Source organism: Gadus macrocephalus, chromosome 10, assembly GCF_031168955.1.
Source record: "Gadus macrocephalus chromosome 10, ASM3116895v1".
In the NCBI taxonomy this organism is placed as follows: domain Eukaryota; kingdom Metazoa; phylum Chordata; class Actinopteri; order Gadiformes; family Gadidae; genus Gadus; species Gadus macrocephalus.
In genome coordinates this window covers 20,812,375-20,837,718 of record NC_082391.1, presented here as the reverse complement: position 1 = coordinate 20,837,718, position 25,344 = coordinate 20,812,375, and the positions used below count along the sequence as shown (strand labels likewise).

The window sequence follows — 25,344 nt, the reverse complement described above, 5'->3', positions numbered from 1 at the left end:
CTTCCGAAAAAATATAAAGACCAATCGCCTTTTAAACAGAAGCCACGTGGCCTAATGGATAAGGCGTCTGACTTCGGATCAGAAGATTGAGGGTTCGAATCCCTCCGTGGTTAGTTGGAATTGACCACGCTCAAAGTTTGTAGTTTATAAAACATTCTGTGAAACAAGGGAATGCTTCGATAACATTTGAGTGAATCCCTTCTCAAACTATTTGTAATTGAAAATACCAAAAAAAAAGATGAAATTAACACTTAAATAAAAGGCCGGTTAGCTCAGTTGGTTAGAGCGTGGTGCTAATAACGCCAAGGTCACGTGTTCAACCCCCGTACTGGCCATAAATTCATTGTTGAGTTTATTAATGTATTAATTTGAGGATGAATTATACACTTCCGAAAAAATATATAGACCAATAGACTGTTAAACAGAAGCCACGTGGCCTAATGGATAAGGCGTCTGACTTCGGATCAGAAGATTGAGGGTTCGAATCCCTTCGTGGTTAGTTGGAATTGACCTCGCTCAAAGGTGGTAGCATATATAACATTCTTTGAAACAAGGCAATGTTTCGACAACATTTAAGTGAATCATTTCTCAAACTGTTTGAAATTGTAAAAACAAAAAAAAAAGATGAAATTAACACTTAAATAAAAGGCCGGTTAGCTCAGTTGGTTAGAGCGTGGTGCTAATAACGCTAAGGTCACGGGTTCAACCCCCGTACTGGCCATCAATTCGTTGTTGAGTTTATTAATGTATTAATTTGAGAATTAATTATACACTTCCGAAAAAATATAGAGACCAATCGTCTATTAATCAGTAGCCACGTGGCCTAATGGATAAGGCGTCTGACTTCGGATCAGAAGATTGAGGGTTCGAATCCCTTCGTGGTTTGTTGGAATTGACCTCGCTCAAAGTTGGTAGTTTATAAAACATTCTGTGAAACAAGGGAATGCTTCGATAACATTTGAGTGAATCCCTTCTCAAACTATTTGTAATTGAAAATACCAAAAAAAAAGATGAAATTAACACTTAAATAAAAGGCCGGTTAGCTCAGTTGGTTAGAGCGTGGTGCTAATAACGCCAAGGTCACGTGTTCAACCCCCGTACTGGCCATCAATTCATTGTTGAGTTTATTAATGTATTAATTTGAGGATGAATTATACACTTCCGAAAAAATATATAGACCAATAGACTGTTAAACAGAAGCCACGTGGCCTAATGGATAAGGCGTCTGACTTCGGATCAGAAGATTGAGGGTTCGAATCCCTTCGTGGTTAGTTGGAATTGACCTCGCTCAAAGGTGGTAGCATATATAACATTCTTTGAAACAAGGCAATGTTTCGACAACATTTAAGTGAATCATTTCTCAAACTGTTTGAAATTGTAAAAACAAAAAAAAAAGATGAAATTAACACTTAAATAAAAGGCCGGTTAGCTCAGTTGGTTAGAGCGTGGTGCTAATGACGCCAAGGTCACGGGTTCAACCCCCGTACTGGCCATCAATTCATTGTTGAGTTTATTAATGTATTAATTTGAGGATGAATTATACACTTCCGAAAAAATATAAAGACCAAACGCCTATTAAACAGAAGCCACGTGGCCTAATGGATAAGGCGTCTGACTTCGGATCAGAAGATTGAGGGTTCGAATCCCTTTGTGGTTACGTGGAATTGACATCGCTCAAAGGTGGTAGCTTATATAACATTCTTTGAAACAAGGCAATGTTTCGACAACATTTAAGTGAATCATTTCTCAAACTGTTTGAAATTGTAAAAACAAAAAAAAAAGATGAAATAAACACTTAAATGACAGGCCGGTTAGCTCAGTTGGTTAGAGAGTGGTGCTAATAACGCCAAGGTCACGGGTTCAACCCCCGTACTGGCCATCATTTCTTTGTTGAGTTCATTGATGTATTAATTTGAGGATGAATTATACACTTCCGTAAAAAATATAAAGACCAAAAGACTATTCAATAGGAGCCACGTGGGCTAATGGATTAGGCGTCTGACTTCGGATCAGAAGATTGAGGGTTCGAATCCCTTCGTGGTTACGTGGAATTGACCTCGCTCAAAGTTGGTAGCTTAAATACCATTCTTTGAAACAAGGAAATGTTTCGACAATATTTAAGTTAATCATTTCTCAAACTGTTTGAAATTGTACAAACAAAAAAAAAAGATGAAATTAACACTTAAATAAAAGGCCGGTTAGCTCAGTTGGTTAGAGCGTGGTGCTAATAACGCCAAGGTCACGGATTCAACCCCCGTACTGGCCATCAATTCTTTGTTGAGTTTATTAATGTATTAATTTGAGGATGAATTATACACTTCCGAAAAAATATAAAGACCAATCGCATATTAAACAGAAGCCACGTGGCCTAATGGATAAGGCGTCTGACTTCGGATCAGAAGATTGAGGGTTCGAATCCCTTCGTGGTTAGTTGGAATTGATCTCGCTCAAAGTTGGTAGCTTATAAAACATTCTGTGAAACAAGGGAATGCTTCGATAACATTTGAGTGATTCCCTTCTCGAACTATTTGTAAATGAAAATACCAAAAAAAAACATGAAATGAACAACTACATAAAAGGCTGGTTAGCTCAGTTGGTTAGAGCGTGGTGCTAATAACACCAAGGTCACGGGTTCAACCCCCGTACTGGCCATCAATTCTTTGTTGAGTTTATAAATGTATTAATTTGAGGATGAATTATACACTTCCGAAAAAATATAAAGACCAATCGCCTATTAATCAGAAGCCACGTGGCCTAATGGATAAGGCGTCTGACTTCGGATCAGAAGATTGAGGGTTCGAATCCCTTCGTGGTTACGTGGAATTGACCTCGCTCAAAGTTGGTAGCTAAAATACCATTCTTTGAAACAAGGCAATGTTTCGACAACATTTAAGTTAATCATTTCTCAAACTGTTTGAAATTGTACAAACAAAAAAAAAAGATGAAATTAACACTTAAATAAAAGGCCGGTTAGCTCAGTTGGTTAGAGCGTGGTGCTAATAATGCCAAGGTCACGGTTTCAACCCCCGTACTGGCCATCTATTCTTTGTTGAGTTTATTAATGTATTAATTTGAGGATGAATTATACACTTCCGAAAAAATATAAAGACCAATCGCCTATTAAACAGCAGCCACGTGGCCTAATGGATAAGGCGTCTGACTTCGGATCAGAAGATTGAGGGTTCGAATCCCTTCGTGGTTAGTTGGAATTGACCTCGCTCAAAGTTTGTAGTTTATAAAACATTCTGTGAAACAAGGGAATGCTTCGATAACATTTGAGTGAATCCCTTCTCAAACTATTTGTAATTGAAAATACCAAAAAAAAACATGAAATGAACAAATACAAAAAAGGCCGGTTAGCTCAGTTGGTTAGAGCGTGGTGCTAATAACGCCAAGGTCACGGGTTCAACCCCCGTACTGCCATCAATTCTTTGTTGAGTTTATTAATGTATTAATTTGAGGATGAATTATACACTTCCGTAAAAAATGTATAGACCAATCGACTGTTAAACAGTAGCCACGTGGCCTAATGGATAAGGCGTCTGACTCCGGATCAGGAGATTGAGGGTTCGAATCCGTTCGTTGTTAGTTGGAATTGACCTCGCTCAAAGGTGGTAGCATATATAACATTCTTTGAAACAAGGCAATGTTTTGACAACATTTAAGTGAATCATTTCGCAAACTGTTTGAAATTGTAAAAACAAAAAAAAAAGATGAAATTAAAGCTTAAATAAAAGGCCGGTTAGCTCAGTTGGTTAGAGCGTGGTGCTAATATCGCCAAGGTCACGGGTTCAACCCCCGTACTGGCCATCAATTCTTTGTTGAGTTTATTAATGTATTAATTTGAGGATGAATTATACACTTCCGAAAAAATATAAAGACCAATCGCCTATTAAACAGGAGCCACGTGGCCTAATGGATAAGGCGTCTGACTTCGGATCAGAAGATTGAGGGTTCGAATCCCTTCGTGGTTAGTTGGAATTGACCTCGCTCAAAGTTTGTAGTTTATAAAACATTCTGTGAAACAAGGGAATGCTTCGATAACATTTGAGTGAATCCCTTCTCAAACTATTTGTAATTGAAAATACCAAAAAAAAACATGAAATGAACAAATACATAAAAGGCCGGTTAGCTCAGTTGGTTAGAGCGTGGTGCTAATAACGTCAAGGTCACGGGTTCAACCCCCGTACTGCTATCAATTCTTTGTTGAGTTTATTAATGTATTAATTTGAGGATGAATTATACACTTCCGTAAAAAATATATAGACCAATAGACGGTTAAACAGAAGCCACGTGGCCTAATGGATAAGGCGTCTGACTTCGGATCAGAAGATTGAGGGTTCGAATCCCTTCGTGGTTAGTTGGAATTGACCTCGCTCAAAGGTGGTAGCATATATAACATTCTTTGAAACAAGGCAATGTTTCGACAACATTTAAGTGAATCATTTCTCAAACTGTTTGAAATTGTAAAAACAAAAAAAAAAGATGAAATTAACACTTAAAAAAAAGGCCGGTTAGCTCAGTTGGTTAGAGCGTGGTGCTAATAACGCCAAGGTCACGGGTTCAACCCCCGTACTGGCCATCATTTCTTTGTTGAGTTCATTGATGTATTAATTTGAGGATGAATTATACACTTCCGTAAAAAATATATAGACCAATTGACTGTTAAACAGAAGCCACGTGGCCTAATGGATAAGGCGTCTGACTTCGGATCTGAAGATTGAGGGTTCGAATCCCTTCGTGGTTACGTGGAATTGACATCGCTCAAAGGTGGTAGCTTATATAACATTCTTTGAAACAAGGCAATGTTTCGATAACATTTAAGTGAATTATTTCTCAAACTGTTTGAAATTGTAAAAACAAAAAAAAAAGATGAAATAAACACTTAAATGAAAGGCGGGTTAGCTCAGTTGGTTAGAGCGTGGTGCTAATAACGCCAAGGTCACGTGTTCAACACCCGTACTGGCCATCATTTCTTTGTTGAGTTCATTGATGTATTAATTTGAGGATGAATTATACACTTCCGTAAAAAATATAAAGACCAATCGACTAATCAATAGAAGCCACGTGTGCTAATGGATTAGGCGTCTGACTTCGGATCAGAAGTTTGAGGGTTCGAATCCCTTCGTGGTTACGTGGAATTGACCTCGCTCAAAGGTGGTAGCTTATATAACATTCTTTGAAACAAGGCAATGTTTCGACAACATTTAAGTGAATCATTTCTCAAACTGTTTGAAATTGTAAAAACAAAAAAAAAAGATGAAATAAACACTTAAATGACAGGCCGGTTAGCTCAGTTGGTTAGAGAGTGGTGCTAATAACGCCAAGGTCACGGGTTCAACCCCCGTACTGGCCATCATTTCTTTGTTGAGTTCATTGATGTATTAATTTGAGGATGAATTATACACTTCCGTAAAAAATATAAAGACCAAAAGACTATTGAATAGGAGCCACGTGGGCTAATGGATTAGGCGTCTGACTTCGGATCAGAAGATTGAGGGTTCGAATCCCTTCGTGGTTACGTGGAATTGACCTCGCTCAAAGTTGGTAGCTTAAATACCATTCTTTGAAACAAGGCAATGTTTCGACAACATTTAAGTTAATCATTTCTCAAACTGTTTGAAATTGTACAAACAAAAAAAAAAGATGAAATTAACACTTAAATAAAAGGCCGGTTAGCTCAGTTGGTTAGAGCGTGGTGCTAATAACGCCAAGGTCACGGATTCAACCCCCGTACTGGCCATCAATTCTTTGTTGAGTTTATTAATGTATTAATTTGAGGATGAATTATACACTTCCGAAAAAATATAAAGACCAATCGCATATTAAACAGAAGCCACGTGGCCTAATGGATAAGGCGTCTGACTTCGGATCAGAAGATTGAGGGTTCGAATCCCTTCGTGGTTAGTTGGAATTGATCTCGCTCAAAGTTGGTAGCTTATAAAACATTCTGTGAAACAAGGGAATGCTTCGATAACATTTGAGTGAATCCCTTCTCGAACTATTTGTAAATGAAAATACCAAAAAAAAACATGAAATGAACAACTACATAAAAGGCTGGTTAGCTCAGTTGGTTAGAGCGTGGTGCTAATAACACCAAGGTCACGGGTTCAACCCCCGTACTGGCCATCAATTCTTTGTTGAGTTTATAAATGTATTAATTTGAGGATGAATTATACACTTCCGAAAAAATATAAAGACCAATCGCCTATTAATCAGAAGCCACGTGGCCTAATAGATAAGGCGTCTGACTTCGGATCAGAAGATTGAGGGTTCGAATCCCTTCGTGGTTACGTGGAATTGACCTCGCTCAAAGGTGGTAGCATATATATCATTCTTTGAAACAAGGCAATGTTTCGACAACATTTAAGTGAATCATTTCGCAAACTGTTTGAAATTGTAAAAACAAAAAAAAAAGATGAAATTAAAGCTTAAATAAAAGTTTATTAATGTATTAATTTGAGGATGAATTATACACTTCCGAAAAAATATAAAGACCAATCGCCTATTAAACAGAAGCCATGTGGCCTAATGGATAAGGCGTCTGACTTCGTATCAGAAGATTGAGGGTTCGAATCCCTTCGTGGTTAGTTGGAATTGACCTCGCTCAAAGTTTGTAGTTTATAAAACATTCTGTGAAACAAGGGAATGCTTCGATAACATTTGAGTGAATCCCTTCTCAAACTATTTGTAATTGAAAATACCAAAAAAAAACATGAAATGAACACTTACATTAAAGGCCGGTTAGCTCAGTTGGTTAGAGCTTGGTGCTAATAACGCCAAGGTCACGGGTTCAACCCCCGTACTGCCATCAATTCTTTGTTGAGTTTATTAATGTATTAATTTGAGGATGAATTATACACTTCCGAAAAAATATAAAGACCAATCGCCTATTAAACAGGAGCCACGTGGCCTAATGGATAAGGCGTCTGACTTCGGATCAGAAGATTGAGGGTTCGAATCGCTTCGTGGTTAGTTGGAATTGACCTCGCTCAAAGTTTGTAGTTTATAAAACATTCTGTGAAACAAGGGAATGCTTCGATAACATTTGAGTGTATCCCTTCTCAAACTATTTGTAATTGAAAATACCAAAAAAAAACATGAAATGAACAAATACATAAAAGGCCGGTTAGCTCAGTTGGTTAGAGCGTGGTGCTAATAACGTCAAGGTCACGGGTGCAACCCCCGTACTGCTATCAATTCTTTGTTGAGTTTATTAATGTATTAATTTGAGGATGAATTATACACTTCCGTAAAAAATATATAGACCAATAGACGGTTAAACAGAAGCCACGTGGCCTAATGGATAAGGCGTCTGACTTCGGATCAGAAGATTGAGGGTTCGAATCCCTTCGTGGTTAGTTGGAATTGACCTCGCTCAAAGGTGGTAGCATATATAACATTCTTTGAAACAAGGCAATGTTTCAACAACATTTAAGTGAATCATTTCTCAAACTGTTTGAAATTGTAAAAACAAAAAAAAAAGATGAAATTAACACTTAAAAAAAAGGCCGGTTAGCTCAGTTGGTTAGAGCGTGGTGCTAATAACGCCAAGGTCACGGGTTCAACCCCCGTACTGGCCATCAATTCATTGTTGAGTTTATTAATGTATTAATTTGAGGATGAATTATACACTTCCGAAAAAATATAAAGACCAATCGCCTATTAAACAGAAGCCATGTGGCCTAATGGATAAGGCGTCTGACTTCGTATCAGAAGATTGAGGGTTCGAATCCCTTCGTGGTTAGTTGGAATTGACCTCGCTCAAAGTTTGTAGTTTATAAAACATTCTGTGAAACAAGGGAATGCTTCGATAACATTTGAGTGAATCCCTTCTCAAACTATTTGTAATTGAAAATACCAAAAAAAAACATGAAATGAACACTTACATTAAAGGCCGGTTAGCTCAGTTGGTTAGAGCTTGGTGCTAATAACGCCAAGGTCACGGGTTCAACCCCCGTACTGCCATCAATTCTTTGTTGAGTTTATTAATGTATTAATTTGAGGATGAATTATACACTTCCGTAAAAAATATATAGACCAATTGACTGTTAAACAGAAGCCACGTGGCCTAATGGATAAGGCGTCTGACTTCGGATCAGAAGATTGAGGGTTCGAATCCCTTCGTGGTTACGTGGAATTGACATCGCTCAAAGGTGGTAGCTTATATAACATTCTTTGAAACAAGGCAATGTTTCGATAACATTTAAGTGAATTATTTCTCAAACTGTTTGAAATTGTAAAAACAAAAAAAAAAGATGAAATAAACACTTAAATGAAAGGCGGGTTAGCTCAGTTGGTTAGAGCATGGTGCTAATAACGCCAAGGTCACGTGTTCAACACCCGTACTGGCCATCATTTCTTTGTTGAGTTCATTGATGTATTAATTTGAGGATGAATTATACACTTCCGTAAAAAATATAAAGACCAATCGACTAATCAATAGAAGCCACGTGTGCTAATGGATTAGGCGTCTGACTTCGGATCAGAAGTTTGAGGGTTCGAATCCCTTCGTGGTTACGTGGAATTGACCTCGCTCAAAGTTAATAGCTTGAATAACATTCTGTGAAACAAGGGAATGCTTCGATAACATTTGAGTGAATCCCTTTTCAAACTATTTGGAATTGAAAATACAAAAAAGAAAGATGAAATTAATATTTAATTTATAGGCCGGTTAGCTCAGTTGGTTAGAGCGTGGTGCTAATAACGCCAAGGTCACGGGTTCAACCCCCGTACTGGCCATCTATTCTTTGTTGAGTTTATTAATGTATTAATTTGAGGATGAATTATACACTTCCGTAAAAAATATATAGACCAATCGGATGTTAAACAGTAGCTACGTGGCCTAATGGATAAGGCGTCTGACTTCGGATTAGAAGATTGAGGGTTCGAATCCCTTCGTGGTTAGTTGGAATTGACCTCGCTCAAAGGTGGTAGCTTATATAACATTCTTTGAAACAAGGCAATGTTTCGATAACATTCAAGTGAATCATTTCTCAAACTGTTTGAAATTGTAAAAACAAAAAAAAAAGATGAAATAATCACTTAAATGAAAGGCCGGTTAGCTCAGTTGGTTAGAGCGTGGTGCTAATAACGCTAAGGTCACGGGTTCAACCCCTATACTGGACATTAATTCTTTGTTGAGTTTATTAATGTATTAATTTGAGGATGAATTATACACTTCCGAAAAAATATAAAGACCGATCGACTATTAATCAGAAGCCACGTGGCCTAATGGATAAGGCGTCTGACTTCGGATCAGAAGATTGAGGGTTCGAATCCCTTCGTGGTTAGTTGGAATTGACCTCGCTCAAAGTTGGTAACTTATATAACATTCTGTGAAACAAGGGAATGCTTCGATAACATTTGAGTGAATCCCTTTTCAAACTGTTTGAAATTGTAAAAACAAAAAAAAAAGATGAAATTAACACTTAAATGATAGGCCGGTTAGCTCAGTTGGTTAGAGAGTGGTGCTAATAACGCCAAGGTCACGGGTTCAACCCCTGTACTGGCCATCAATTCGTTGTTGAGTTTTTTAATGTATTAATTTGAGAATGAATTATACACTTCCGAAAAAATATAAAGACCAATCGCGTATTAAACAGAAGCCATGTGGCCTAATGGATAAGGCGTCTGACTTCGTATCAGAAGATTGAGGGTTCGAATCCCTTCGTGGTTAGTCGGAATCGACCTCGCTCAAAGTTTGTAGTTTATAAAACATTCTGTGAAACAAGGGAATGCTTCGATAACATTTGAGTGAATCCCTTCTCAAACTATTTGTAATTGAAAATACCAAAATAAAACATGAAATGAACACTTACATTAAAGGCCGGTTAGCTCAGTTGGTTAGAGCTTGGTGCTAATAACGCCAAGGTCACGGGTTCAACCCCCGTACTGCCATCAATTCTTTGTTGAGTTTATTAGTGTATTAATTTGAGGATGAATTATACACTTCCGTAAAAAATATATAGACCAATTGACTGTTAAACAGTAGCCACGTGGCCTAATGGATAAGGCGTCTGACTTCGGATCAGAAGATTGAGGGTTCGAATCCCTTCGTGGTTACGTGGAATTGACATTGCTCAAAGGTGGTAGCTTATATAACATTCTTTGAAACAAGGCAATGTTTCGATAACATTTAAGTGAATCATTTCTCAAACTGTTTGAAATTGTAAAAACAAAAAAAAAAGATGAAATAAACACTTAAATGAAAGGCGGGTTAGCTCAGTTGGTTAGAGCGTGGTGCTAATAACGCCAAGGTCACGTGTTCAACACCCGTACTGGCCATCATTTCTTTGTTGAGTTCATTGATGTATTAATTTGAGGATGAATTATACACTTCCGTAAAAAATATAAAGACCAATCGACTAATCAATAGAAGCCACGTGTGCTAATGGATTAGGCGTCTGACTTCGGATCAGAAGTTTGAGGGTTCGAATCCCTTCGTGGTTACGTGGAATTGACCTCGCTCAAAGTTAATAGCTTGAATAACATTCTGTGAAACAAGGGAATGCTTCGATAACATTTGAGTGAATCCCTTTTCAAACTATTTGTAATTGAAAATACAAAAAAGAAAGATGAAATTAATATTTTATATATGGGCCGGTAAGCTCAGTTGGTTAGAGCGTGGTGCTAATAACGCCAAGGTCACGGGTTCAACCCCCGTACTGGCCATCTATTCTTTGTTGAGTTTATTAATGTATTAATTTGAGGATGAATTATACACTTCCGTAAAAAATATATAGACCATTCGGATGTTAAACAGTAGGTACGTGGCCTAATGGATAAGGCGTCTGACTTCGGATTAGAAGATTGAGGGTTCGAATCCCTTCGTGGTTAGTTGGAATTGACCTCGCTCAAAGGTGGTAGCTTATATAACATTCTTTGAAACAAGGCAATGTTTCGACAACATTTAAGTGAATCATTTCTCAAACTGTTTGAAATTGTAAAAACAAAAAAAAAAGATGAAATAATCACTTAAATGAAAGGCCGGTTAGCTCAGTTGGTTAGAGCGTGGTGCTAATAACGCTAAGGTCACGGGTTCAACCCCCGTACTGGCCATTAATTCTTTGTTGAGTTTATTAATGTATTAATTTGAGGATGAATTATACACTTCCGAAAAAATATAAAGACCGATCGACTATTAATCAGAAGCCACGTGGCCTAATGGATAAGGCGTCTGACTTCGGATCAGAAGATTGAGGGTTCGAATCCCTTCGTGGTTAGTTGGAATTGACCTCGCTCAAAGTTTGTAGTTTATAAAACATTCTGTGAAACAAGGGAATGCTTCGATAACATTTGAGTGAATCCCTTCTCAAACTATTTGTAATTGAAAATACCAAAAAAAAACATGAAATGAACACTTACATTAAAGGCCGGTTAGCTCAGTTGGTTAGAGCTTGGTGCTAATAACGCCAAGGTCACGGGTTCAACCCCCGTACTGCCATCAATTCTTTGTTGAGTTTATTAATGTATTAATTTGAGGATGAATTATACACTTCCGTAAAAAATATATAGACCAATTGACTGTTAAACAGAAGCCACGTGGCCTAATGGATAAGGCGTCTGACTTCGGATCAGAAGATTGAGGGTTCGAATCCCTTCGTGGTTACGTGGAATTGACATCGCTCAAAGGTGGTAGCTTATATAACATTCTTTGAAACAAGGCAATGTTTCGATAACATTTAAGTGAATTATTTCTCAAACTGTTTGAAATTGTAAAAACAAAAAAAAAAGATGAAATAAACACTTAAATGAAAGGCGGGTTAGCTCAGTTGGTTAGAGCATGGTGCTAATAACGCCAAGGTCACGTGTTCAACACCCGTACTGGCCATCATTTCTTTGTTGAGTTCATTGATGTATTAATTTGAGGATGAATTATACACTTCCGTAAAAAATATAAAGACCAATCGACTAATCAATAGAAGCCACGTGTGCTAATGGATTAGGCGTCTGACTTCGGATCAGAAGTTTGAGGGTTCGAATCCCTTCGTGGTTACGTGGAATTGACCTCGCTCAAAGTTAATAGCTTGAATAACATTCTGTGAAACAAGGGAATGCTTCGATAACATTTGAGTGTATCCCTTCTCAAACTATTTGTAATTGAAAATACCAAAAAAAAACATGAAATGAACAAATACATAAAAGGCCGGTTAGCTCAGTTGGTTAGAGCGTGGTGCTAATAACGTCAAGGTCACGGGTTCAACCCCCGTACTGCTATCAATTCTTTGTTGAGTTTATTAATGTATTAATTTGAGGATGAATTATACACTTCCGTAAAAAATATATAGACCAATAGACGGTTAAACAGAAGCCACGTGGCCTAATGGATAAGGCGTCTGACTTCGGATCAGAAGATTGAGGGTTCGAATCCCTTCGTGGTTAGTTGGAATTGACCTCGCTCAAAGGTGGTAGCATATATAACATTCTTTGAAACAAGGCAATGTTTCAACAACATTTAAGTGAATCATTTCTCAAACTGTTTGAAATTGTAAAAACAAAAAAAAAAGATGAAATTAACACTTAAAAAAAAGGCCGGTTAGCTCAGTTGGTTAGAGCGTGGTGCTAATAACGCCAAGGTCACGGGTTCAACCCCCGTACTGGCCATCAATTCATTGTTGAGTTTATTAATGTATTAATTTGAGGATGAATTATACACTTCCGAAAAAATATAAAGACCAATCGCCTATTAAACAGAAGCCATGTGGCCTAATGGATAAGGCGTCTGACTTCGTATCAGAAGATTGAGGGTTCGAATCCCTTCGTGGTTAGTTGGAATTGACCTCGCTCAAAGTTTGTAGTTTATAAAACATTCTGTGAAACAAGGGAATGCTTCGATAACATTTGAGTGAATCCCTTCTCAAACTATTTGTAATTGAAAATACCAAAAAAAAACATGAAATGAACACTTACATTAAAGGCCGGTTAGCTCAGTTGGTTAGAGCTTGGTGCTAATAACGCCAAGGTCACGGGTTCAACCCCCGTACTGCCATCAATTCTTTGTTGAGTTTATTAATGTATTAATTTGAGGATGAATTATACACTTCCGTAAAAAATATATAGACCAATTGACTGTTAAACAGAAGCCACGTGGCCTAATGGATAAGGCGTCTGACTTCGGATCAGAAGATTGAGGGTTCGAATCCCTTCGTGGTTACGTGGAATTGACATCGCTCAAAGGTGGTAGCTTATATAACATTCTTTGAAACAAGGCAATGTTTCGATAACATTTAAGTGAATTATTTCTCAAACTGTTTGAAATTGTAAAAACAAAAAAAAAAGATGAAATAAACACTTAAATGAAAGGCGGGTTAGCTCAGTTGGTTAGAGCATGGTGCTAATAACGCCAAGGTCACGTGTTCAACACCCGTACTGGCCATCATTTCTTTGTTGAGTTCATTGATGTATTAATTTGAGGATGAATTATACACTTCCGTAAAAAATATAAAGACCAATCGACTAATCAATAGAAGCCACGTGTGCTAATGGATTAGGCGTCTGACTTCGGATCAGAAGTTTGAGGGTTCGAATCCCTTCGTGGTTACGTGGAATTGACCTCGCTCAAAGTTAATAGCTTGAATAACATTCTGTGAAACAAGGGAATGCTTCGATAACATTTGAGTGAATCCCTTTTCAAACTATTTGGAATTGAAAATACAAAAAAGAAAGATGAAATTAATATTTAATTTATAGGCCGGTTAGCTCAGTTGGTTAGAGCGTGGTGCTAATAACGCCAAGGTCACGGGTTCAACCCCCGTACTGGCCATCTATTCTTTGTTGAGTTTATTAATGTATTAATTTGAGGATGAATTATACACTTCCGTAAAAAATATATAGACCAATCGGATGTTAAACAGTAGCTACGTGGCCTAATGGATAAGGCGTCTGACTTCGGATTAGAAGATTGAGGGTTCGAATCCCTTCGTGGTTAGTTGGAATTGACCTCGCTCAAAGGTGGTAGCTTATATAACATTCTTTGAAACAAGGCAATGTTTCGATAACATTCAAGTGAATCATTTCTCAAACTGTTTGAAATTGTAAAAACAAAAAAAAAAGATGAAATAATCACTTAAATGAAAGGCCGGTTAGCTCAGTTGGTTAGAGCGTGGTGCTAATAACGCTAAGGTCACGGGTTCAACCCCTATACTGGACATTAATTCTTTGTTGAGTTTATTAATGTATTAATTTGAGGATGAATTATACACTTCCGAAAAAATATAAAGACCGATCGACTATTAATCAGAAGCCACGTGGCCTAATGGATAAGGCGTCTGACTTCGGATCAGAAGATTGAGGGTTCGAATCCCTTCGTGGTTAGTTGGAATTGACCTCGCTCAAAGTTGGTAACTTATATAACATTCTGTGAAACAAGGGAATGCTTCGATAACATTTGAGTGAATCCCTTTTCAAACTGTTTGAAATTGTAAAAACAAAAAAAAAAGATGAAATTAACACTTAAATGATAGGCCGGTTAGCTCAGTTGGTTAGAGAGTGGTGCTAATAACGCCAAGGTCACGGGTTCAACCCCTGTACTGGCCATCAATTCGTTGTTGAGTTTATTAATGTATTAATTTGAGAATGATTTATACACTTCCGAAAAAATATAAAGACCAATCGCGTATTAAACAGAAGCCATGTGGCCTAATGGATAAGGCGTCTGACTTCGTATCAGAAGATTGAGGGTTCGAATCCCTTCGTGGTTAGTCGGAATCGACCTCGCTCAAAGTTTGTAGTTTATAAAACATTCTGTGAAACAAGGGAATGCTTCGATAACATTTGAGTGAATCCCTTCTCAAACTATTTGTAATTGAAAATACCAAAATAAAACATGAAATGAACACTTACATTAAAGGCCGGTTAGCTCAGTTGGTTAGAGCTTGGTGCTAATAACGCCAAGGTCACGGGTTCAACCCCCGTACTGCCATCAATTCTTTGTTGAGTTTATTAGTGTATTAATTTGAGGATGAATTATACACTTCCGTAAAAAATATATAGACCAATTGACTGTTAAACAGTAGCCACGTGGCCTAATGGATAAGGCGTCTGACTTCGGATCAGAAGATTGAGGGTTCGAATCCCTTCGTGGTTACGTGGAATTGACATTGCTCAAAGGTGGTAGCTTATATAACATTCTTTGAAACAAGGCAATGTTTCGATAACATTTAAGTGAATCATTTCTCAAACTGTTTGAAATTGTAAAAACAAAAAAAAAAGATGAAATAAACACTTAAATGAAAGGCGGGTTAGCTCAGTTGGTTAGAGCGTGGTGCTAATAACGCCAAGGTCACGTGTTCAACACCCGTACTGGCCATCATTTCTTTGTTGAGTTCATTGATGTATTAATTTGAGGATGAATTATACACTTCCGTAAAAAATATAAAGACCAATCGACTAATCAATAGAAGCCACGTGTGCTAATGGATTAGGCGTCTGACTTCGGATCAGAAGTTTGAGGGTTCGAATCCCTTCGTGGTTACGTGGAATTGACCTCGCTCAAAGTTAATAGCTTGAATAACATTCTGTGAAACAAGGGAATGCTTCGATAACATTTGAGTGAATCCCTTTTCAAACTATTTGTAATTGAAAATACAAAAAAGAAAGATGAAATTAATATTTTATATATGGGCCGGTAAGCTCAGTTGGTTAGAGCGTGGTGCTAATAACGCCAAGGTCACGGGTTCAACCCCCGTACTGGCCATCTATTCTTTGTTGAGTTTATTAATGTATTAATTTGAGGATGAATTATACACTTCCGTAAAAAATATATAGACCATTCGGATGTTAAACAGTAGGTACGTGGCCTAATGGATAAGGCGTCTGACTTCGGATTAGAAGATTGAGGGTTCGAATCCCTTCGTGGTTAGTTGGAATTGACCTCGCTCAAAGGTGGTAGCTTATATAACATTCTTTGAAACAAGGCAATGTTTCGACAACATTTAAGTGAATCATTTCTCAAACTGTTTGAAATTGTAAAAACAAAAAAAAAAGATGAAATAATCACTTAAATGAAAGGCCGGTTAGCTCAGTTGGTTAGAGCGTGGTGCTAATAACGCTAAGGTCACGGGTTCAACCCCCGTACTGGCCATTAATTCTTTGTTGAGTTTATTAATGTATTAATTTGAGGATGAATTATACACTTCCGAAAAAATATAAAGACCGATCGACTATTAATCAGAAGCCACGTGGCCTAATGGATAAGGCGTCTGACTTCGGATCAGAAGATTGAGGGTTCGAATCCCTTCGTGGTTAGTTGGAATTGACCTCGCTCAAAGTTTGTAGTTTATAAAACATTCTGTGAAACAAGGGAATGCTTCGATAACATTTGAGTGAATCCCTTCTCAAACTATTTGTAATTGAAAATACCAAAAAAAAACATGAAATGAACACTTACATTAAAGGCCGGTTAGCTCAGTTGGTTAGAGCTTGGTGCTAATAACGCCAAGGTCACGGGTTCAACCCCCGTACTGCCATCAATTCTTTGTTGAGTTTATTAATGTATTAATTTGAGGATGAATTATACACTTCCGTAAAAAATATATAGACCAATTGACTGTTAAACAGAAGCCACGTGGCCTAATGGATAAGGCGTCTGACTTCGGATCAGAAGATTGAGGGTTCGAATCCCTTCGTGGTTACGTGGAATTGACATCGCTCAAAGGTGGTAGCTTATATAACATTCTTTGAAACAAGGCAATGTTTCGATAACATTTAAGTGAATTATTTCTCAAACTGTTTGAAATTGTAAAAACAAAAAAAAAAGATGAAATAAACACTTAAATGAAAGGCGGGTTAGCTCAGTTGGTTAGAGCATGGTGCTAATAACGCCAAGGTCACGTGTTCAACACCCGTACTGGCCATCATTTCTTTGTTGAGTTCATTGATGTATTAATTTGAGGATGAATTATACACTTCCGTAAAAAATATAAAGACCAATCGACTAATCAAAAGAAGCCACGTGTGCTAATGGATTAGGCGTCTGACTTCGGATCAGAAGTTTGAGGGTTCGAATCCCTTCGTGGTTACGTGGAATTGACCTCGCTCAAAGTTAATAGCTTGAATAACATTCTGTGAAACAAGGGAATGCTTCGATAACATTTGAGTGAATCCCTTTTCAAACTATTTGGAATTGAAAATACAAAAAAGAAAGATGAAATTAATATTTAATTTATGGGCCGGTTAGCTCAGTTGGTTAGAGCGTGGTGCTAATAACGCCAAGGTCACGGGTTCAACCCCCGTACTGGCCATCTATTCTTTGTTGAGTTTATTAATGTATTAATTTGAGGATGAATTATACACTTCCGGAAAAAATATATAGACCAATCGGATGTTAAACAGTAGCTACGTGGCCTAATGGATAAGGCGTCTGACTTCGGATTAGAAGATTGAGGGTTCGAATCCCTTCGTGGTTAGTTGGAATTGACCTCGCTCAAAGGTGGTAGCTTATATAACATTCTTTGAAACAAGGCAATGTTTCGATAACATTCAAGTGAATCATTTCTCAAACAGTTTGAAATTGTAAAAACAAAAAAAAAAGATGAAATAATCACTTAAATGAAAGGCCGGTTAGCTCAGTTGGTTAGAGCGTGGTGCTAATAACGCTAAGGTCACGGGTTCAACCCCTATACTGGACATTAATTCTTTGTTGAGTTTATTAATGTATTAATTTGAGGATGAATTATACACTTCCGAAAAAATATAAAGACCGATCGACTATTAATCAGAAGCCACGTGGCATAATGGATAAGGCGTCTGACTTCGGATCAGAAGATTGAGGGTTCGAATCCCTTCGTGGTTAGTTGGAATTGACCTCGCTCAAAGTTGGTAACTTATATAACATTCTGTGAAACAAGGGAATGCTTCGATAACATTTGAGTGAATCCCTTTTCAAACTGTTTGAAATTGTAAAAACAAAAAAAAAAGATGAAATTAACACTTAAATGATAGGCCGGTTAGCTCAGTTGGTTAGAGAGTGGTGCTAATAACGCCAAGGTCACGGGTTCAACCCCCGTACTGGCCATCAATTCGTTGTTGAGTTTTTTAATGTATTAATTTGAGAATGAATTATACACTTCCGAAAAAATATAAAGACCAATCGCGTATTAAACAGAAGCCATGTGGCCTAATGGATAAGGCGTCTGACTTCGTATCAGAAGATTGAGGGTTCGAATCCCTTCGTGGTTAGTCGGAATTGACCTCGCTCAAAGTTTGTAGTTTATAAAACATTCTGTGAAACAAGGGAATGCTTCGATAACATTTGCGTGAATCCCTTCTCAAACTATTTGTAATTGAAAATACCAAAATAAAACATGAAATGAACACTTACATTAAAGGCCGGTTAGCTCAGTTGGTTAGAGCTTGGTGCTAATAACGCCAAGGTCACGGGTTCAACCCCCGTACTGCCATCAATTCTTTGTTGAGTTTATTAGTGTATTAATTTGAGGATGAATTATACACTTCCGTAAAAAATATATAGACCAATTGACTGTTAAAAAGTAGCCACGTGGCCTAATGGATAAGGCGTCTGACTTCGGATCAGAAGATTGAGGGTTCGAATCCCTTCGTGGTTACGTGGAATTGACATTGCTCAAAGGTGGTAGCTTATATAACATTCTTTGAAACAAGGCAATGTTTCGATAACATTTAAGTGAATCATTTCTCAAACTGTTTGAAATTGTAAAAACAAAAAAAAAAGATGAAATAAACACTTAAATGAAAGGCGGGTTAGCTCAGTTGGTTAGAGCGTGGTGCTAATAACGCCAAGGTCACGTGTTCAACACCCGTACTGGCCATCATTTCTTTGTTGAGTTCATTGATGTATTAATTTGAGGATGAATTATACACTTCCGTAAAAAATATAAAGACCAATCGACTAATCAATAGAAGCCACGTGTGCTAATGGATTAGGCGTCTGACTTCGGATCAGAAGTTTGAGGGTTCGAATCCCTTCGTGGTTACGTGGAATTGACCTCGCTCAAAGTTAATAGCTTGAATAACATTCTGTGAAACAAGGGAATGCTTCGATAACATTTGAGTGAATCCCTTTTCAAACTATTTGTAATTGAAAATACAAAAAAGAAAGATGAAATTAATATTTTATATATGGGCCGGTAAGCTCAGTTGGTTAGAGCGTGGAGCTAATAACGCCAAGGTCACGGGTTCAACCCCCGTACTGGCCATCTATTCTTTGTTGAGTTTATTAATGTATTAATTTGAGGATGAATTATACACTTCCGTAAAAAATATATAGACCATTCGGATGTTAAACAGTAGGTACGTGGCCTAATGGATAAGGCGTCTGACTTCGGATTAGAAGATTGAGGGTTCGAATCCCTTCGTGGTTAGTTGGAATTGACCTCGCTCAAAGGTGGTAGCTTATATAACATTCTTTGAAACAAGGCAATGTTTCGACAACATTTAAGTGAATCATTTCTCAAACTGTTTGAAATTGTAAAAACAAAAAAAAAAGATGAAATAATCACTTAAATGAAAGGCCGGTTAGCTCAGTTGGTTAGAGCGTGGTGCTAATAACGCTAAGGTCACGGGTTCAACCCCCGTACTGGCCATTAATTCTTTGTTGAGTTTATTAATGTATTAATTTGAGGATGAATTATACACTTCCGAAAAAATATAAAGACCGATCGACTATTAATCAGAAGCCACGTGGCCTAATGGATAAGGCGTCTGACTTCGGATCAGAAGATTGAGGGTTCGAATCCCTTCGTGGTTAGTTGGAATTGACCTCGCTCAAAGTTGGTAACTTATATAACATTCTGTGAAACAAGGGAATGCTTCGATAACATTTGAGTGAATCCCTTTTCAAACTGTTTGAAATTGTAAAAACAAAAAAAAAAGATGAAATTAACACTTAAATGATAGGCCGGTTAGCTCAGTTGGTTAGAGAGTGGTGCTAATAACGCCAAGGTCACGGGTTCAACCCCCGTACTGGCCATCAATTCGTTGTTGAGTTTTTTAATGTATTAATTTGAGAATGAATTATACACTTCCGAAAAAATATAAAGACCAATCGCGTATTAAACAGAAGCCATGTGGCCTAATGGATAAGGCGTCTGACTTCGTATCAGAAGATTGAGGGTTCGAATCCCTTCGTGGTTAGTCGGAATTGACCTCGCTCAAAGTTTGTAGTTCATAAAACATTCTGTGAAACAAGGGAATGCTTCGATAACATTTGAGTGAATCCCTTCTCAAACTATTTGTAATTGAAAATACCAAAATAAAACATGAAATGAACACTTACATTAAAGGCCGGTTAGCTCAGTTGGTTAGAGCTTGGTGCTAATAACGCCAAGGTCACGGGTTCAACCCCCGTACTGCCATCAATTCTTTGTTGAGTTTATTAGTGTATTAATTTGAGGATGAATTATACACTTCCGTAAAAAATATATAGACCAATTGACTGTTAAACAGTAGCCACGTGGCCTAATGGATAAGGCGTCTGACTTCGGATCAGAAGATTGAGGGTTCGAATCCCTTCGTGGTTACGTGGAATTGACATTGCTCAAAGGTGGTAGCTTATATAACATTCTTTGAAACAAGGCAATGTTTCGATAACATTTAAGTGAATCATTTCTCAAACTGTTTGAAATTGTAAAAACAAAAAAAAAAGATGAAATAAACACTTAAATGAAAGGCGGGTTAGCTCAGTTGGTTAGAGCGTGGTGCTAATAACGCCAAGGTCACGTGTTCAACACCCGTACTGGCCATCATTTCTTTGTTGAGTTCATTGATGTATTAATTTGAGGATGAATTATACACTTCCGTAAAAAATATAAAGACCAATCGACTAATCAATAGAAGCCACGTGTGCTAATGGATTAGGCGTCTGACTTCGGATCAGAAGTTTGAGGGTTCGAATCCCTTCGTGGTTACGTGGAATTGACCTCGCTCAAAGTTAATAGCTTGAATAACATTCTGTGAAACAAGGGAATGCTTCGATAACATTTGAGTGAATCCCTTTTCAAACTATTTGTAATTGAAAATACAAAAAAGAAAGATGAAATTAATATTTTATATATGGGCCGGTAAGCTCAGTTGGTTAGAGCGTGGAGCTAATAACGCCAAGGTCACGGGTTCAACCCCCGTACTGGCCATCTATTCTTTGTTGAGTTTATTAATGTATTAATTTGAGGATGAATTATACACTTCCGTAAAAAATATATAGACCATTCGGATGTTAAACAGTAGGTACGTGGCCTAATGGATAAGGCGTCTGACTTCGGATTAGAAGATTGAGGGTTCGAATCCCTTCGTGGTTAGTTGGAATTGACCTCGCTCAAAGGTGGTAGCTTATATAACATTCTTTGAAACAAGGCAATGTTTCGACAACATTTAAGTGAATCATTTCTCAAACTGTTTGAAATTGTAAAAACAAAAAAAAAAGATGAAATAATCACTTAAATGAAAGGCCGGTTAGCTCAGTTGGTTAGAGCGTGGTGCTAATAACGCTAAGGTCACGGGTTCAACCCCCGTACTGGCCATTAATTCTTTGTTGAGTTTATTAATGTATTAATTTGAGGATGAATTATACACTTCCGAAAAAATATAAAGACCGATCGACTATTAATCAGAAGCCACGTGGCCTAATGGATAATGCGTCTGACTTCGGATCAGAAGATTGAGGGTTCGAATCCCTTCGTGGTTAGTTGGAATTGACCTCGCTCAAAGTTGGTAACTTATATAACATTCTGTGAAACAAGGGAATGCTTCGATAACATTTGAGTGAATCCCTTTTCAAACTGTTTGAAATTGTAAAAACAAAAAAAAAAGATGAAATGAACACTTAAATGATAGGCCGGTTAGCTCAGTTGGTTAGAGAGTGGTGCTAATAACGCCAAGGTCACGGGTTCAACCCCCGTACTGCCATCAATTCTTTGTTGAGTTTATTAGTGTATTAATTTGAGGATGAATTATACACTTCCGTAAAAAATATATAGACCAATTGACTGTTAAAAAGTAGCCACGTGGCCTAATGGATAAGGCGTCTGACTTCGGATCAGAAGATTGAGGGTTCGAATCCCTTCGTGGTTACGTGGAATTGACATTGCTCAAAGGTGGTAGCTTATATAACATTCTTTGAAACAAGGCAATGTTTCGATAACATTTAAGTGAATCATTTCTCAAACTGTTTGAAATTGTAAAAACAAAAAAAAAAGATGAAATAAACACTTAAATGAAAGGCGGGTTAGCTCAGTTGGTTAGAGCGTGGTGCTAATAACGCCAAGGTCACGTGTTCAACACCCGTACTGGCCATCATTTCTGTGTTGAGTTCATTGATGTATTAATTTGAGGATGAATTATACACTTCCGTAAAAAATATAAAGACCAATCGACTAATCAATAGAAGCCACGTGTGCTAATGGATTAGGCGTCTGACTTCGGATCAGAAGTTTGAGGGTTCGAATCCCTTCGTGGTTACGTGGAATTGACCTCGCTCAAAGTTAATAGCTTGAATAACATTCTGTGAAACAAGGGAATGCTTCGATAACATTTGAGTGAATCCCTTTTCAAACTATTTGTAATTGAAAATACAAAAAAGAAAGATGAAATTAATATTTTATATATGGGCCGGTAAGCTCAGTTGGTTAGAGCGTGGTGCTAATAACGCCAAGGTCACGGGTTCAACCCCCGTACTGGCCATCTATTCTTTGTTGAGTTTATTAATGTATTAATTTGAGGATGAATTATACACTTCCGTAAAAAATATATAGACCATTCGGATGTTAAACAGTAGGTACGTGGCCTAATGGATAAGGCGTCTGACTTCGGATTAGAAGATTGAGGGTTCGAATCCCTTCGTGGTTAGTTGGAATTGACCTCGCTCAAAGGTGGTAGCTTATATAACATTCTTTGAAACAAGGCAATGTTTCGACAACATTTAAGTGAATCATTTCTCAAACTGTTTGAAATTGTAAAAACAAAAAAAAAAGATGAAATAATCACTTAAATGAAAGGCCGGTTAGCTCAGTTGGTTAGAGCGTGGTGCTAATAACGCTAAGGTCACGGGTTCAACCCCCGTACTGGCCATTAATTCTTTGTTGAGTTTATTAATGTATTAATTTGAGGATGAATTATACACTTCCGAAAAAATATAAAGACCGATCGACTATTAATCAGAAGCCACGTGGCCTAATGGATAAGGCGTCTGACTTCGGATCAGAAGATTGAGGGTTCGAATCCCTTCGTGGTTAGTTGGAATTGACCTCGCTCAAAGTTGGTAACTTATAAAACATTCTGTGAAACAAGGGAATGCTTCGATAACATTTGATTGAATCCCTTTTCAAACTATTTGTAATTGAAAATACCAAAAAAAAACATGAAATGAACATTTACATAAAAGGCCGGTTAGCTCAGTTGGTTAGAGCGTGGTGCTAATAACGCCAAGGTCACGGGTTCAACCCCCGTACTGGCCATCAAATCTTTGTTGAGTTCATTGATGTATTAATTTGAGGATGAATTATACACTTCCGTAAAAAATATAAAGACCAATCGACTAATCAACAGATGCCACGTGGCCTAATGGATAAGGCGTCTGACTTCGGATCAGAAGATTGAGGGTTCGAATCCCTTCGTGGTTACGTGGAATTGACCTCGCTCAAAGTTGGTAGCGTATATACCATTCTTTGAAACAAGGCAATGTTTCGACAACATTTAAGTGAATCATTTCTTAAACTGTTTGAAATTGTAAAAACAAAAAAAAAAGATTAAATTAACACTTCAATGAAAGGCCGGTTAGCTCAGTTGGTTAGAGAGTGGTGCTAATAACGCCAAGGTCACGGGTTCAACCCCCGTACTGGCCATCAATTCGTTGTTGAGTTTTTTAATGTATTAATTTGAGAATGAATTATACACTTCCGAAAAAATATAAAGACCAATCGACTAATAATCAGAAGCCCCGTGGCCTAATGGATAAGGCGTCTGACTTCGGATCAGAAGATTGAGGGTTCGAATCCCTTCGTGGTTAGTTGGAATTGACCTCGCTCAAAGTTGGTAGCTTATAAAACATTCTGTGAAACAAGGGAATGCTTCCATAACATTTCAGTGAATCCCTTCTCAAACTACGGTATTTGTAATTGAAAATACCAAAAAAACAAACATGAAATGAACACTCACAAAAAAGGACGGTTAGCTCAGTTGGTTAGAGCGTGGTGCTAATAACGCCAAGGTCACGGGTTCAACCCCCGTACTGGCCATCAATTCTTTGTTGAGTTTATTAATGTATTAATTTGAGGATGAATTATACACTTCCCAAAAAATATATAGACCAATCGACTATTAAACAGAAGCCACGTGGCCTAATGGATAAGGCGTCTGACTTCGGGTCAGAAGATTGAGGGTTCGAATCCCTTCGTGGTTACGTGGAATTGACCTCGCTCAAAGTTAATAGCTTGAATAACATTCTGTGAAACAAGGGAATGCTTCGATAACATTTGAGTGAATCCCTTTTCAAACTATTTGTAATTGAAAATACAAAAAAGAAAGATGAAATTAACACTTATTAAATAGGCCGGTTAGCTCAGTTGGTTAGAGCGTGGTGCTAATAACGCCAAGGTCACGGGTTCAACCCCCGTTCTGGCCATCTATTCTTTGTTGAGTGTATTAATTTGAGGATGAATTATACACTTCCGTAAAAAATATAAAGACCAATCGACTAATCAATAGAAGCCACGTGGGCTAATGGATTAGGCGTCTGACTTCGGATCAGAAGATTGAGGGTTCGAATCCCTGCGTGGTTACGTGGAATTGACCTCGCTCAAAGTTAATAGCTTGAATAACATTCTGTGAAACAAGGGAATGCGTCGAAAACATTTAAGTGAATCATTTCTCAAACTGTTTGAAATTGTAAAAACAAAAAAAAAAGATGAAATAAACACTTAAATGACAGGCCGGTTAGCTCAGTTGGTTAGAGCGTGGTGCTAATAACGCCAAGGTCACGTGTTCAACCCCCGTACTGGCCATCATTTCTTTGTTGAGTTCATTGATGTATTAATTTGAGGATGAATTATACACTTCCGTAAAAAATATAAAGACCAATCGACTAATCAATAGAAGCCACGTGGGCTAATGGATTAGGAGTCTGACTTCGGATCAGAAGATTGAGGGTTCGATCCCCTTCGTGGTTACGTGGAATTGACCTCGCTCAAAGTTAATAGCTTGAATAACATTCTGTGAAACAAGGGAATGCTTCGATAACATTTGAGTGTATCCCTTTTCAAACTATTTGTAATTGAAAATACAAAAAAGAAAGATGAAATTAACACTTAATTTATGGGCAGGTTAGCTCAGTTGGTTAGAGCGTGGTGCTAATAACGCCAAGGTCACGGGTTCAAC

At 37.6% G+C, this 25,344-nt stretch overlaps 50 non-coding genes across 50 annotated transcripts; all 50 read left to right on the top strand.

The window, feature by feature from the left end:
* The first annotated feature begins 40 nt into the window (after window positions 1-40).
* On the top strand, window positions 41-113 carry trnar-ucg (transfer RNA arginine (anticodon UCG)). Its single transcript has one exon. It is a non-coding gene; the product is annotated as a tRNA-Arg (tRNA).
* A 313-nt stretch (window positions 114-426) lies between these two features.
* Window positions 427-499, top strand: trnar-ucg (transfer RNA arginine (anticodon UCG)). Its single transcript has one exon. It is a non-coding gene; the product is annotated as a tRNA-Arg (tRNA).
* Window positions 500-647: 148 nt separating this feature from the next.
* On the top strand, window positions 648-721 carry trnai-aau (transfer RNA isoleucine (anticodon AAU)). The gene has a single exon. It is a non-coding gene; the product is annotated as a tRNA-Ile (tRNA).
* Window positions 722-812: 91 nt separating this feature from the next.
* On the top strand, window positions 813-885 carry trnar-ucg (transfer RNA arginine (anticodon UCG)). The gene has a single exon. It is a non-coding gene; the product is annotated as a tRNA-Arg (tRNA).
* Window positions 886-1,198: 313 nt separating this feature from the next.
* On the top strand, window positions 1,199-1,271 carry trnar-ucg (transfer RNA arginine (anticodon UCG)). Its single transcript has one exon. It is a non-coding gene; the product is annotated as a tRNA-Arg (tRNA).
* Window positions 1,272-1,419: 148 nt separating this feature from the next.
* trnai-aau (transfer RNA isoleucine (anticodon AAU)) lies at window positions 1,420-1,493 on the top strand. Its single transcript has one exon. It is a non-coding gene; the product is annotated as a tRNA-Ile (tRNA).
* Window positions 1,494-1,584: 91 nt separating this feature from the next.
* Window positions 1,585-1,657, top strand: trnar-ucg (transfer RNA arginine (anticodon UCG)). The gene has a single exon. It is a non-coding gene; the product is annotated as a tRNA-Arg (tRNA).
* A 700-nt stretch (window positions 1,658-2,357) lies between these two features.
* Window positions 2,358-2,430, top strand: trnar-ucg (transfer RNA arginine (anticodon UCG)). The gene has a single exon. It is a non-coding gene; the product is annotated as a tRNA-Arg (tRNA).
* A 313-nt stretch (window positions 2,431-2,743) lies between these two features.
* trnar-ucg (transfer RNA arginine (anticodon UCG)) lies at window positions 2,744-2,816 on the top strand. Its single transcript has one exon. It is a non-coding gene; the product is annotated as a tRNA-Arg (tRNA).
* A 313-nt stretch (window positions 2,817-3,129) lies between these two features.
* On the top strand, window positions 3,130-3,202 carry trnar-ucg (transfer RNA arginine (anticodon UCG)). The gene has a single exon. It is a non-coding gene; the product is annotated as a tRNA-Arg (tRNA).
* Window positions 3,203-3,736: 534 nt separating this feature from the next.
* trnai-aau (transfer RNA isoleucine (anticodon AAU)) lies at window positions 3,737-3,810 on the top strand. Its single transcript has one exon. It is a non-coding gene; the product is annotated as a tRNA-Ile (tRNA).
* A 91-nt stretch (window positions 3,811-3,901) lies between these two features.
* trnar-ucg (transfer RNA arginine (anticodon UCG)) lies at window positions 3,902-3,974 on the top strand. Its single transcript has one exon. It is a non-coding gene; the product is annotated as a tRNA-Arg (tRNA).
* Window positions 3,975-4,287: 313 nt separating this feature from the next.
* On the top strand, window positions 4,288-4,360 carry trnar-ucg (transfer RNA arginine (anticodon UCG)). The gene has a single exon. It is a non-coding gene; the product is annotated as a tRNA-Arg (tRNA).
* Window positions 4,361-4,508: 148 nt separating this feature from the next.
* On the top strand, window positions 4,509-4,582 carry trnai-aau (transfer RNA isoleucine (anticodon AAU)). The gene has a single exon. It is a non-coding gene; the product is annotated as a tRNA-Ile (tRNA).
* Window positions 4,583-4,674: 92 nt separating this feature from the next.
* On the top strand, window positions 4,675-4,747 carry trnar-ucg (transfer RNA arginine (anticodon UCG)). The gene has a single exon. It is a non-coding gene; the product is annotated as a tRNA-Arg (tRNA).
* A 1,087-nt stretch (window positions 4,748-5,834) lies between these two features.
* Window positions 5,835-5,907, top strand: trnar-ucg (transfer RNA arginine (anticodon UCG)). Its single transcript has one exon. It is a non-coding gene; the product is annotated as a tRNA-Arg (tRNA).
* A 313-nt stretch (window positions 5,908-6,220) lies between these two features.
* Window positions 6,221-6,293, top strand: trnar-ucg (transfer RNA arginine (anticodon UCG)). The gene has a single exon. It is a non-coding gene; the product is annotated as a tRNA-Arg (tRNA).
* A 995-nt stretch (window positions 6,294-7,288) lies between these two features.
* On the top strand, window positions 7,289-7,361 carry trnar-ucg (transfer RNA arginine (anticodon UCG)). Its single transcript has one exon. It is a non-coding gene; the product is annotated as a tRNA-Arg (tRNA).
* A 148-nt stretch (window positions 7,362-7,509) lies between these two features.
* On the top strand, window positions 7,510-7,583 carry trnai-aau (transfer RNA isoleucine (anticodon AAU)). The gene has a single exon. It is a non-coding gene; the product is annotated as a tRNA-Ile (tRNA).
* Window positions 7,584-8,060: 477 nt separating this feature from the next.
* Window positions 8,061-8,133, top strand: trnar-ucg (transfer RNA arginine (anticodon UCG)). The gene has a single exon. It is a non-coding gene; the product is annotated as a tRNA-Arg (tRNA).
* Window positions 8,134-8,668: 535 nt separating this feature from the next.
* trnai-aau (transfer RNA isoleucine (anticodon AAU)) lies at window positions 8,669-8,742 on the top strand. The gene has a single exon. It is a non-coding gene; the product is annotated as a tRNA-Ile (tRNA).
* A 92-nt stretch (window positions 8,743-8,834) lies between these two features.
* Window positions 8,835-8,907, top strand: trnar-ucg (transfer RNA arginine (anticodon UCG)). Its single transcript has one exon. It is a non-coding gene; the product is annotated as a tRNA-Arg (tRNA).
* A 313-nt stretch (window positions 8,908-9,220) lies between these two features.
* trnar-ucg (transfer RNA arginine (anticodon UCG)) lies at window positions 9,221-9,293 on the top strand. The gene has a single exon. It is a non-coding gene; the product is annotated as a tRNA-Arg (tRNA).
* A 699-nt stretch (window positions 9,294-9,992) lies between these two features.
* Window positions 9,993-10,065, top strand: trnar-ucg (transfer RNA arginine (anticodon UCG)). Its single transcript has one exon. It is a non-coding gene; the product is annotated as a tRNA-Arg (tRNA).
* A 922-nt stretch (window positions 10,066-10,987) lies between these two features.
* On the top strand, window positions 10,988-11,061 carry trnai-aau (transfer RNA isoleucine (anticodon AAU)). Its single transcript has one exon. It is a non-coding gene; the product is annotated as a tRNA-Ile (tRNA).
* Window positions 11,062-11,152: 91 nt separating this feature from the next.
* On the top strand, window positions 11,153-11,225 carry trnar-ucg (transfer RNA arginine (anticodon UCG)). Its single transcript has one exon. It is a non-coding gene; the product is annotated as a tRNA-Arg (tRNA).
* Window positions 11,226-11,538: 313 nt separating this feature from the next.
* trnar-ucg (transfer RNA arginine (anticodon UCG)) lies at window positions 11,539-11,611 on the top strand. Its single transcript has one exon. It is a non-coding gene; the product is annotated as a tRNA-Arg (tRNA).
* A 700-nt stretch (window positions 11,612-12,311) lies between these two features.
* On the top strand, window positions 12,312-12,384 carry trnar-ucg (transfer RNA arginine (anticodon UCG)). Its single transcript has one exon. It is a non-coding gene; the product is annotated as a tRNA-Arg (tRNA).
* A 148-nt stretch (window positions 12,385-12,532) lies between these two features.
* On the top strand, window positions 12,533-12,606 carry trnai-aau (transfer RNA isoleucine (anticodon AAU)). The gene has a single exon. It is a non-coding gene; the product is annotated as a tRNA-Ile (tRNA).
* Window positions 12,607-13,083: 477 nt separating this feature from the next.
* Window positions 13,084-13,156, top strand: trnar-ucg (transfer RNA arginine (anticodon UCG)). The gene has a single exon. It is a non-coding gene; the product is annotated as a tRNA-Arg (tRNA).
* Window positions 13,157-13,691: 535 nt separating this feature from the next.
* trnai-aau (transfer RNA isoleucine (anticodon AAU)) lies at window positions 13,692-13,765 on the top strand. Its single transcript has one exon. It is a non-coding gene; the product is annotated as a tRNA-Ile (tRNA).
* A 92-nt stretch (window positions 13,766-13,857) lies between these two features.
* On the top strand, window positions 13,858-13,930 carry trnar-ucg (transfer RNA arginine (anticodon UCG)). The gene has a single exon. It is a non-coding gene; the product is annotated as a tRNA-Arg (tRNA).
* A 313-nt stretch (window positions 13,931-14,243) lies between these two features.
* Window positions 14,244-14,316, top strand: trnar-ucg (transfer RNA arginine (anticodon UCG)). The gene has a single exon. It is a non-coding gene; the product is annotated as a tRNA-Arg (tRNA).
* Window positions 14,317-15,015: 699 nt separating this feature from the next.
* trnar-ucg (transfer RNA arginine (anticodon UCG)) lies at window positions 15,016-15,088 on the top strand. Its single transcript has one exon. It is a non-coding gene; the product is annotated as a tRNA-Arg (tRNA).
* Window positions 15,089-16,010: 922 nt separating this feature from the next.
* On the top strand, window positions 16,011-16,084 carry trnai-aau (transfer RNA isoleucine (anticodon AAU)). Its single transcript has one exon. It is a non-coding gene; the product is annotated as a tRNA-Ile (tRNA).
* A 91-nt stretch (window positions 16,085-16,175) lies between these two features.
* Window positions 16,176-16,248, top strand: trnar-ucg (transfer RNA arginine (anticodon UCG)). The gene has a single exon. It is a non-coding gene; the product is annotated as a tRNA-Arg (tRNA).
* A 313-nt stretch (window positions 16,249-16,561) lies between these two features.
* Window positions 16,562-16,634, top strand: trnar-ucg (transfer RNA arginine (anticodon UCG)). The gene has a single exon. It is a non-coding gene; the product is annotated as a tRNA-Arg (tRNA).
* A 535-nt stretch (window positions 16,635-17,169) lies between these two features.
* Window positions 17,170-17,243, top strand: trnai-aau (transfer RNA isoleucine (anticodon AAU)). Its single transcript has one exon. It is a non-coding gene; the product is annotated as a tRNA-Ile (tRNA).
* A 92-nt stretch (window positions 17,244-17,335) lies between these two features.
* trnar-ucg (transfer RNA arginine (anticodon UCG)) lies at window positions 17,336-17,408 on the top strand. The gene has a single exon. It is a non-coding gene; the product is annotated as a tRNA-Arg (tRNA).
* Window positions 17,409-17,721: 313 nt separating this feature from the next.
* On the top strand, window positions 17,722-17,794 carry trnar-ucg (transfer RNA arginine (anticodon UCG)). Its single transcript has one exon. It is a non-coding gene; the product is annotated as a tRNA-Arg (tRNA).
* Window positions 17,795-18,493: 699 nt separating this feature from the next.
* Window positions 18,494-18,566, top strand: trnar-ucg (transfer RNA arginine (anticodon UCG)). Its single transcript has one exon. It is a non-coding gene; the product is annotated as a tRNA-Arg (tRNA).
* A 922-nt stretch (window positions 18,567-19,488) lies between these two features.
* Window positions 19,489-19,562, top strand: trnai-aau (transfer RNA isoleucine (anticodon AAU)). Its single transcript has one exon. It is a non-coding gene; the product is annotated as a tRNA-Ile (tRNA).
* Window positions 19,563-19,653: 91 nt separating this feature from the next.
* Window positions 19,654-19,726, top strand: trnar-ucg (transfer RNA arginine (anticodon UCG)). The gene has a single exon. It is a non-coding gene; the product is annotated as a tRNA-Arg (tRNA).
* A 699-nt stretch (window positions 19,727-20,425) lies between these two features.
* trnar-ucg (transfer RNA arginine (anticodon UCG)) lies at window positions 20,426-20,498 on the top strand. Its single transcript has one exon. It is a non-coding gene; the product is annotated as a tRNA-Arg (tRNA).
* Window positions 20,499-21,420: 922 nt separating this feature from the next.
* Window positions 21,421-21,494, top strand: trnai-aau (transfer RNA isoleucine (anticodon AAU)). Its single transcript has one exon. It is a non-coding gene; the product is annotated as a tRNA-Ile (tRNA).
* A 477-nt stretch (window positions 21,495-21,971) lies between these two features.
* Window positions 21,972-22,044, top strand: trnar-ucg (transfer RNA arginine (anticodon UCG)). The gene has a single exon. It is a non-coding gene; the product is annotated as a tRNA-Arg (tRNA).
* A 922-nt stretch (window positions 22,045-22,966) lies between these two features.
* Window positions 22,967-23,040, top strand: trnai-aau (transfer RNA isoleucine (anticodon AAU)). The gene has a single exon. It is a non-coding gene; the product is annotated as a tRNA-Ile (tRNA).
* Window positions 23,041-23,131: 91 nt separating this feature from the next.
* trnar-ucg (transfer RNA arginine (anticodon UCG)) lies at window positions 23,132-23,204 on the top strand. The gene has a single exon. It is a non-coding gene; the product is annotated as a tRNA-Arg (tRNA).
* Window positions 23,205-23,352: 148 nt separating this feature from the next.
* On the top strand, window positions 23,353-23,426 carry trnai-aau (transfer RNA isoleucine (anticodon AAU)). Its single transcript has one exon. It is a non-coding gene; the product is annotated as a tRNA-Ile (tRNA).
* A 92-nt stretch (window positions 23,427-23,518) lies between these two features.
* On the top strand, window positions 23,519-23,591 carry trnar-ucg (transfer RNA arginine (anticodon UCG)). The gene has a single exon. It is a non-coding gene; the product is annotated as a tRNA-Arg (tRNA).
* Window positions 23,592-25,344: the final 1,753 nt, after the last annotated feature.